Below are 9,952 nucleotides of genomic sequence, written 5' to 3'. Positions count from 1 at the left end.
CCGGGCGCGAGCCCACACCGGCCAGCGGAGCCGTAGTGGCCCTTCTTTACCGCCGACGTGGCCGAGCTCCCCGCAACTCCCGTTCACTCGGCCTTGAGCCCCCCACCCCTGGCATACGCACTCTAGCGAGTCATCGCGCTGTAACAGCGCCTATGTCAGATATGTCCACAAAGTGTACAACACCGGCGGCGATGCTCCGGCAAATCCAGCGAGCTTCCTGGCAAAAATTTAACCCCTCTTAAGTGTACGGGATCGGATCTGCTAGCTGAGCAAAAATGCAACCCTCAATTTTTGGAACGAGATCCTCTGACGTGCTTCGATCTAGTGCTGAGGGACGTTGTTCGCGTGTCACCATTCGCTAGCCATCCGACAGCAGCAGGTGGAAACCAGGGAAACAGAGCCAAGAAGCAGCAAGAAGCAATCAGCCCAGAAGAGATGCGACCCAGTTCAAAAGAAAACACCCATCCTCGTTCGCTCGCCATCGCCATGACCCTGCCTAACCCTAGCGCTGCTGCGGGAGATTGAGCGACCGCCGCTGCCATTGCTGCACCAGCGCGGGAGTGCGGCCGCCGCCGCCGTCTATGTCACCGCAAGAGGGAGAGCTGCTGGCAACGCCATGGTCACCGCCACCGCATGGCTGCACCACGTCGTCGAGCTCGCGGTCGCTGCGGCAGGCGCCAAGTGAGCGCCGCATTGCTGAGCGCAAGCAACCGCAGATGAAGGCCGGCCAACACAAGCCTGGAGTGCGATGCGGCCGATGCAATCGATGACTATGTCCGCATTGGTGAAGACACAATCTTTGACTCTGTTCGATGATTCACCAAAACAATGATCGTTGTCTTTGGCTCGAAGTACTTGAGAGCACCAACCGAGGAATACATCCAGAGGCTGATGACTAAGAATGAAGCAAGATGATGGCCAGGGATGCTTGGATAAGTTGACTATGTGCACTGGACATGGAAGAATTGTCCTGCAGGGTGGAAGGGTTAGTACAAAGGCCACTGCAATGATCCAATGATCACTCTTGAGGCAGTTGCATCGAAGGATCTTTGGCTATGCCATTCATTTTTTGGTTTGCCTGGCTCTCACAATGACTTGAATGTGTTGTCGAGACCACCTCTGTTTTCTAGGCTTATTATAGGTGATGCTCCTGATTGCAACTACTCGGTCAACGGGCACAACTACTCGATGGATTACTACCTTGTGGATGCATCTATCCACAATGGGCCACCTTAGTCAAAACAATTCCACGTCCAAAAGGTAACAAAAAACATTCACTTTGCCCAACGTCAAGAAGCTACTAGGAAATATCTTGAGAGAGCGTTCAGTGTACTTCAAAAGCGCTTTGAAATTGTCCGTGGTCCTGCCGAGTACCGGAACTCCAAGGTTCTATGATGGATCATGACTTGTTGCATCATCTTGCATGACATGATCATTGAAGACAAGAGAGATATGCCTGAGAACTTTCGATACACTACCAATGGGACTCCGGTTGAGCCAGAGTATGATACGAACAAGATCTTGACATTCTTTGAGGAGCATCGCAAGATCGAGAATCGTCAAGTTCATTCTCAGCTCCAACAGATCTTGTTGAGCATCATTGCCAACGTCTTAGCGAGTCCTAGTTGTTCTATCGCGTGCTACTTTGCTACATTTCAACCATTCGGCGTGTTTAAATTTGAATAATTTGCATTGTAAACTTTGAATTCGGTCTGTAAACTATATTGGTGATTTGCACGAACATTCAAATTTATGTTTAGTTTCTACTCCCTCCGTTCCTAAATACTTGTCTTTCTAAGCATTTCAACAAGTGACTACATACGGAGCAAAATGAGTGAATCTACACTCTAAAAAATGTCTACATACATCCGTATGTAGTAGTCATTTGAAATGTCTAGAAAGACAAATATTTAGGAACGGAGGGAGTATATGTGTGCTAATATGTAGTTGCACTTTATACTAGAAAGGCAAAATTTAGAAAAACAAAATTTTACTCCGTTAAATATAGGGGATTGGTTAGGTCCGGCCAAAACTTAGTGAAGTATTATACTCCACTAAGCGTTTACTCGCCGAATACTCCACTATTTTGAGGAGACCGGTTAGAGTTGCCCTTAGGGGCTGATATTTGTATAAAGGCCTCTACTTTTCTTAGGCCTCGTTTGGTAGGAGAGGATCGAAGGGGTTTTGAAGGGAATTTCCTCGCGTGGCCCAGAAACCCTGCAAAACCTCGAGGGCCCATTTGGCACACGGGGTTTCGGCGGCCCAACCCCTACTGACCCCCTCCCACACCCTCCTTTCCACGCGGTTCAGAGCCCTCGAGGGGGGGCGCGCGGATTTGGGGAGGAAACGACACCGCGCCGCCGCCCGCTCACAGTGCCGCCGCCCGACTCCTCCTCAACGCGCCACCGACCAACTCATCGACGCCTACGTACCTCCTCCGCCGGCTTCTCCCCGATGGTAAGCCCTCGCCTCGTCTCCCCCTCTTTCCCCTCGTCGTTCAGGTTTCTTCCATCCACCCGTCCATGGCTGCCGCCTGGTCTTCCTCGGCGAGCTCGCCAAGCACGCCGTCTCCGAGGGCACCAGGGCCGTCACCAAGTTCACCTCCTCCTAGACTGATGACATATTGTTGGTTTCTGTATCTGCACTGTTGACTCTGCCTATCTATCTGCAGGTAGTGGTAGTAGTACGTGTCGTTGATTTTTTACTTGGTGACTGAATTGATCTCTGCTATGCACATTAGGTTTATCATGGAGCGGATGTAGTAGTAGCTTCAGACTTGGCTCCGACGGTGCTCTGTAGTTAGGTGATGGTGTGTGCTCTGACCATGTTATCCTACTGCAAGATTTTTGCTGGAATTCATGTTCTTGGATAAATCAGAAGTGGCATATGCAACTGAATTATGTCGCTCTTAAGTCTTAACTAGCAAATGTCCTACCTAGCAAATGTGCAGATGTTTGCCGATTAATGTGTAGAAAACTGTTAGCAATGTAGTACTATTTTGGCCATTAGTCTTTTTTCCGAACCATGCATGTATGAGAGCTGATAAAGGTACAAAAGAGGTTCATCTAGAGGATACACTACACTCATGTTCTTATTTGACAGCCTGTCGCTTGGATTCTTGTTTGGGTGGATGAGTTGCCTCCATCTTTAGATGCTTACTAATGGTTGTTCATGTTCTAGAATTGTCTCGGTTTCCCAGTTCCAAGTTCCAACTGGTGGAATACATCTTTTTGAAGAAGTAATTGTGTGTTACTGATTCAATTTGGCTGCTGCGACGTAAAGAGCAGGTTGTGGCAGATATATTGTTCACCCTGCTTCATCCAGGCTGCTTCTGGAACTGTGGGAAGAATGGAAGACTTGGCTGCTTGTGAGACGATGGGCTGGCTGAGTCCGAGCAGTGAACTACTAGGAAGAGGAACCCATAAGCATCTAGATGGATGGAGAGGTTAGTGGGATTAACTTAATTAGTACTCAAGTCCCAGCATTTGCATGATGTGCTCATATACACCCACACATATGTTCCATCCATATAAAAGGATTCAGATATAGTTGCATGAAAGTGTAGTACATGATTTGACTGAGATCCGATTTGGGGAACTCAAAGTGTTTGTTCATAGTTGTGGTCTGACATTGATATATTGTTCTCTGCAACTACTGTATTGGACTAGAGAGGAGATGTTATTCTAAAAAACATCACTCCTCTGGGTGCCTTATTTTTGTTCAGTAGTTTTTTTTTCCTTGTTTGAGTGTCGCTTTGCTAATTTTGTCTCTATTTGCAGGCTATCATCTGAGCAGTCATCCATTACCCAGCTTAAGCTAATACAGGTTACACTCCAAACAGACCTGGCAAGTGATTGTCTCTCTGTAGATATTATATAGGCAATATTCTGCCAAAGCTTAGAAAATATATATTATCCCAAGTTTGGTGTATATTCATTTTTATTTGCATTCGTTTATGTTGATAATTACGGTCAGATGCTCGTTTAGTTGCACATGTTTGTCTTGAGGAATCGTGCTTATAAACATTCTTTATACCTTGTATTGTACAAGTCGTCATCAGTCACTCGATTGATTAGGTGGATGTTTGTTTCTAGTGATCCAGTCTGAATGATTATGTATCATCTTACATGCCTGTTCCAAGTTTTCCTTTGCCTGAATCATAATCAATTAACGGATAAGATCTTACACAGTTTGTTTCTTGTTCTGTATCCTATTCCAAATTGGTCTGTACTGCTTTTGTTGGAGAAGACATGAAGATGCAGTACTACTATGGAAATGTCTAACTTTTTGCCAATAAGATTGTAGTTCTCATATGATTCTCTTGCTGCTATTGAGTGATCCTTCATATTGTGGCTGTATGTGTTCTCTGGTTTATAAAGGTCATAGTGATTATTTTTGTGGAGTCCTCCTTGTTAGTTTATTTTTTCAGGTTACATCCTCAACTAAGATTTGGTAAGTAGCCATATCCTATCTTCTCGGCAAATACTCGACTGATTCTTTTTGCCATTCACCTGAGAAAGGCGCATTAATACTAACCTCTTGCTATGATCTTGAATTTTTGCAGTGCAAATGGCGGACATTTAGCTAGTGGTACATGCCTTGCCGAGCTCCCCGACGGATAGTGCCTGACTTGCAAGCACGTCGGAGGCTTTGTCCACGGTCTTGCAGTGGACGATATTATTTGGTCGGCAATGATAAAGTTTTCCCACAATGGCTGCCAGAGCGAGTCATCTAGCACGAGCTTGACGATCACCACCGTGCTTCTACACTTCTGTAGCAACATGATTAGCTTTACGTGTGGATTCTACCTGTAGCAAGTTTTTCTATTATGATGTTGTTTTGCTTGTAAAGATTGGATTTTTGGATGTCTTGCACCATCGTAAATCAATATGCAAACCCTGCGTATCAAACAACACTTCTATACAAAAAGGATTGTGGCTAGAGGGGGATTGGGAATTCAGGGGATTTGAGAGGATTGGGTGGAAGAGAGGGATTCACCGAATCCCCTCAAATCCCCACCCCCTTTGGGGCTGGAAACCCCCCTCTACCAAACAAGGCCTTAGGGGTTGGGCAAGTCACTGCAGTCGTGCATTGACCTCAAGTTGAACACTCTGACACCCACCTCCTGTTTGTCATTGGGTTTTGGCAAGTCTCTTACTGTTGGGTTTATGTGTATGCTTCTTGTTGATTCTTCCGAGCATTTACTTATTCCTCCGCTGCAAGCGTTAGGCATCCTTGATCCTACGAAGCTGTGACCCACCATGTGTTCGACAAAATGCTATTACACCAGCAGTGACATGAAGCCACTGACCCACCATCTGTTCGACACAATGCTACTCCCTCTAGTGTCAAAAACACTCTGATATTATGAGACGGAGGGAATACTACACTGATAGTGACATAAAGCTACCTGCATCCGCCGTCACCCAGGAATCGACTCCGTGTGCATCCTCATTGCCATCGTGCTCAATGAGGAGATGGGTGCGCCGGCCGACCAGGAAGACATCTCCAAGCTGGTGTGCCTTATGATGCAACCAGAAGGGGGCAAGAGTAGTGGATCACTCATATTACCATGGAATCTAGGCACTCGAGGAGTTGTAAATTGTAATACACTGTCCCATATAATTGGGGCTACCCTATGCTACTAACTTTGTGAAGCTATCATTGCCATGGGATCCTGGAAAGCATGATGCAATATACAGACCCAGTCAAGAGCTTGAGGACAGTCTTTGCAACACCAAATTCTTCAGTCATGGAGTTTGGTATGCCATTTTGATGTCACGTTGGTCATAAAATTGGAGCAGGGGAAGTGAGAAAATTATAGTAGGTGCATCCACTTGTTTGATGACACAGTATTTGTGTTGATTCAAAACTTTGACAAGCATCCGAACAATGGATGAAATGCTGGCTATGCATACATTATGGAGGATGCCTCGGAAACACGTGTTGCTGTCGGTTTTCCTTGAATGGCTACAGGTCCGAGGCTCATCATGTGGCCAACTTTTTCACTGGAAGAAAATTGCAGAAAAAGACATCATGCTAATGCGGATGGATTTACATGATCATGTATGTGCATTCTACTCCAACCAGCAGTCCAAGCCACATACTACACCGATGATATTAGAGGTAAAGAAGCGGGAGCCACTAATTAACGAGCGCTTCTTCGGGAGTCTCGCAACGATCAGCGCCACTTGGCGCACTCACAGTCATTCGCCACGTGTCACGCTCTGGACGCTCCCTCCGGATTTTGTTTTTCTTTTATTTTTCCGCATTTCGGCTATTTAAGCGGGTTTTTTCGATGTTTTGGTTTCCCACCGGTATTCCTTAGCTTTTCAACCAAAAAATTCAGAATTTTTTTTGCGCGAAAAAACATGTTTTCTTTTTTTTCCTTTTGTGAGAGTCACGGTTTTCCTGCCGCGAGAGCCACGGTTTTGCTTTCGCGAGAGTCACGGCCGCGCCTCTCGGAAACGAGAAAAACGTGTTTTCTATTTTTTTTTCCTTTTGCAAGAGTCACGGTTTTGCTTCCATGAGAGGCACGGTTTTATTTTCGCGAGTCACGGCCGTGCCTTTCGGAAGGGAAAAAACGCATTTTCTATTTTTTTCCTTCGCAAGAGTCACGGTTTTGCTTCCGCGATAGGCACGGTTATGCTTTCGCGAGAGTCATGGCCGTGCCTCTCGAAGACGAAAAATAAAACATGTTTCCTGTTTTTTTTCTTCCTTTCGCGAGAGTCACAGTTTTGCTTCCGCGAGAGGTATGCTTGTGCTTTCGCTAGAGTCACGGCCGTGCCTCTCGAAAAGAGAAAAACGTGTTTTTTTTCATTTCGTGAGAGTCACGGTTTTGCTTCCGCGAGAGGCACGGGTGTGCTTTCACGAGAGTCACGGTTGTGCCTCTCGGAAACGAAAAAATGTTTTTTCTATTTTTTCCTTTCGCGAGAGTCACGGCCGTGCCTCTTTCGGAGAGGGAAAAAAATCCGTGCTCTTGGTTTGGTTTTTTCGTCCGGTTTTTCTGGCCGGTTTCTTTTGTGAAAAAAAAGTTCGTCAAAACCTATTAACATGGGATCTAGTTTTAAAGATCTCGGCGCGAGGAATCCAACGGTGAAAGCGGTTTGAGATTTGGATACACGGTCTGAGAGATAAAACGTTTTGAATGAATGGATCTACGAAAAAAAACTCCTAGGTTGCGACAAATGGCACGTTGCATGTGCACCACTTGTCGCAACCTAAGGTGTTGGAGCGATCTTTACAACAAGTACTCCCCAACGGGTCAGGCTCTCGTGCTGGGTTCCCAGCACGCACTATCGTGCAGGGTCAACCAGCGCCCAGCACGTGTCCCGTGGACCCACCACTTAAACAACCCAGCGTATCTCTCTAATTGCAGTTATGTTCCAGAAAATCAGCAAAACGACATGTTTCTCTCCCGCGTTACAATTGATTGCCGCCAAAATCTCTTTCCTGGCTTCATCCTTTCTCCTACCGATCTATTCCATTGTTAATTGTTGCCCCTGGATCACAGGAGAATAGATCAATCTTGATAGAAATTTATCCTCTTCATGGATCAACATCTACTGTGTTCTTCAGCATGGACGGAGCTCCTCACACTTCATCGTCCGGAGGTATGTTCTTGTGTCTGGAATTAACAGATTATCAACACTCTTGATCATACGAAGGTGACAAGATTAAAAAAAACGAAGAGCTGATTCTATGACATGCAAATTACTCCTTCAGAAATAGCTCCCCGCACTCCATGTTCCGTAGCCACATTTCTTTCAAACACATGCAAATTAATCCTTCGGAATTGCATTATAATTCTGTTAGTGATGATCACTCCTACGATGTTGCGCACATTATGCATCAGAGTACCACCAAGTTTATTATAAACTAGATCATGATGGCGCGCGTTGTTGCGCCCATCTATTATTTCAATAAAATGGTAGGAATATTCTTATATATATTGTTGCACGAAATATAGAGGTTAAATATGAACCAAGTAGTTTGCAACTCAAGGACAATTCCGAATTGAAGTTTCGGAATAACAAAACAAACAGTTGTTATTAGGAGAATAATACAAAAGAATCATATAATTACATCGGTAGGTTACCCATCCATTCTGGGAAAATAATGAAAGAAATATCTGAGAAAAATAAAAAAATGGCTCAAGTAGTTAGTCATATAATTGTTTGAAATTGTAGATATGCAATGAGTTTTTTAAAATATAAGTTAACCATCGAATTTGCATGTACATCATCAATCCAAGTTGGAGCTATACATAGAAGACCATATCAGATAATATCATCAGAAAATAGCCCGTGGGAAGTAATCGATAATTCGTACGACCAATCCATACTTTATTTCATAATCAAACAAGTCTGCATATACAACACATCATTTATTTGCACACCACAGAAAATAAATCTAGACAGGCAAAAACAGAACCCTGAGTAGTCATGAGACTCACCAAACCTGCTACAAAGAAAACAGATAATCAACAAGTTGTCCATAGCAGTCAAGCAGAATTGCAAAATGGTTAGACATAATTTTTGACACAAATGTAATTATGAGTACCATTTACAGACATACATAAACACTGCCTTCCATCAGTAGCAAGATCTGAACAAAAAGAAAAACTGCAGATGGCAGAAGAGAATTAGGGTGTTCAGTTGCTCACCTTGTTACAAACTTCAGATGGAGGAACAGGAGTGGGGTGCTCAGTTGCTCACCGTGTTTTGTTGGCTCACATCACGTAGATCGGTAGATGGGGATCAGCCGCAGGCCTGGGACACGCCAGTGGGTCAGAAGGTTATTATAGGGTCGCCGGCAGATTGATGGCGTGAGGAATTCCCATCGACCATCTATAAACGGAGTGAGCAACCGAGGGTTGACGAGGAGCTCCATTAAGTAGAATCGTCATCGTTTTCGAAGCTGCTCCTAGCTTCTACAGGCTGGTCGGCTTGACGATCTAGGATGTGGCCACCGGGCAATCAATCCCCAGTTCCCCACTATGACGTGATAGGCAGTCTGTTTGATGGAGTAATACGAGCGAGGAGAGCACCAGAAGATGAAGATATATATGTACGTGTAGGAATCGAAGCAGCTGCAGATCAGGGAAAAGAAACGCACACCTTAATAATTAGTCAATGCTCCCAGGAACTGATAACTGATTGCCTCCTTTAATCCCATCGAGGCAGTTTCCCTCCTGTACAGTCGAACGTCCCTTCGTCTCTACCGGCGTCGGCGTGCGGGCCGGGTGGCTCGAACGACTCGGCATCCGCGACCGGGATCGCCGTGCCACCCGCATCGCCTATGCACGCCTCCAGGTCGTGAGAGAGGAGCGCCGCAGAACAAATCAGTGCGGCTACTGAATCGATGGGCTTTGTCCGGGAGCAGGCCCAGTTAATCACAATACACCGATTTTTCCATCAGAGTAGCCAGCCGCAGGACAGCTAAGCCCACTAAGCAATTGATAGCGGGGTGAGGCAGCGATCAGACAGCCACAAATGGTCAGGACACGACATCCAACGGCCAAAACTGCTAAAGGCGTGAGAGGGCTCGCTTTAGGCTCGGTTATACTGTCCTTAATTTTACTGCATGAGATTTCTCCTTTGACACTAACTCTAATGATAGAGATTACTGTATCAAAGAAAAGGATCAATAATTTGCTAATGCTCCTTGGGTGAATACCGTGTGATTTTCAGGTTTCACTAAGCCAGGACTGTGAATATCTTGTGATTTTTACTCTGTGTGTCGTCCATGAACTAATTAGTATATCATAATTTTTATGTTGTGTAGATCATGAGACCACAAATGTGGGAGAGGCAGGTGGAAGTACAAAGGATTATTACATCAAAAGGTTAAAACCAGAGATAGGGATGGAATTTGAGAATGATGATATAGCATATGAGTTTTACAATACATATGCAGGACATGTAGGTTTCAGTGTCAGGAAATCTTGGCA

This window comes from Triticum urartu, chromosome 4, assembly GCF_003073215.2.
Source record: "Triticum urartu cultivar G1812 chromosome 4, Tu2.1, whole genome shotgun sequence".
NCBI classification, from domain to species: Eukaryota; Viridiplantae; Streptophyta; class Magnoliopsida; order Poales; family Poaceae; genus Triticum; species Triticum urartu.
Note: the sequence above shows the minus strand (reverse complement) of the source record.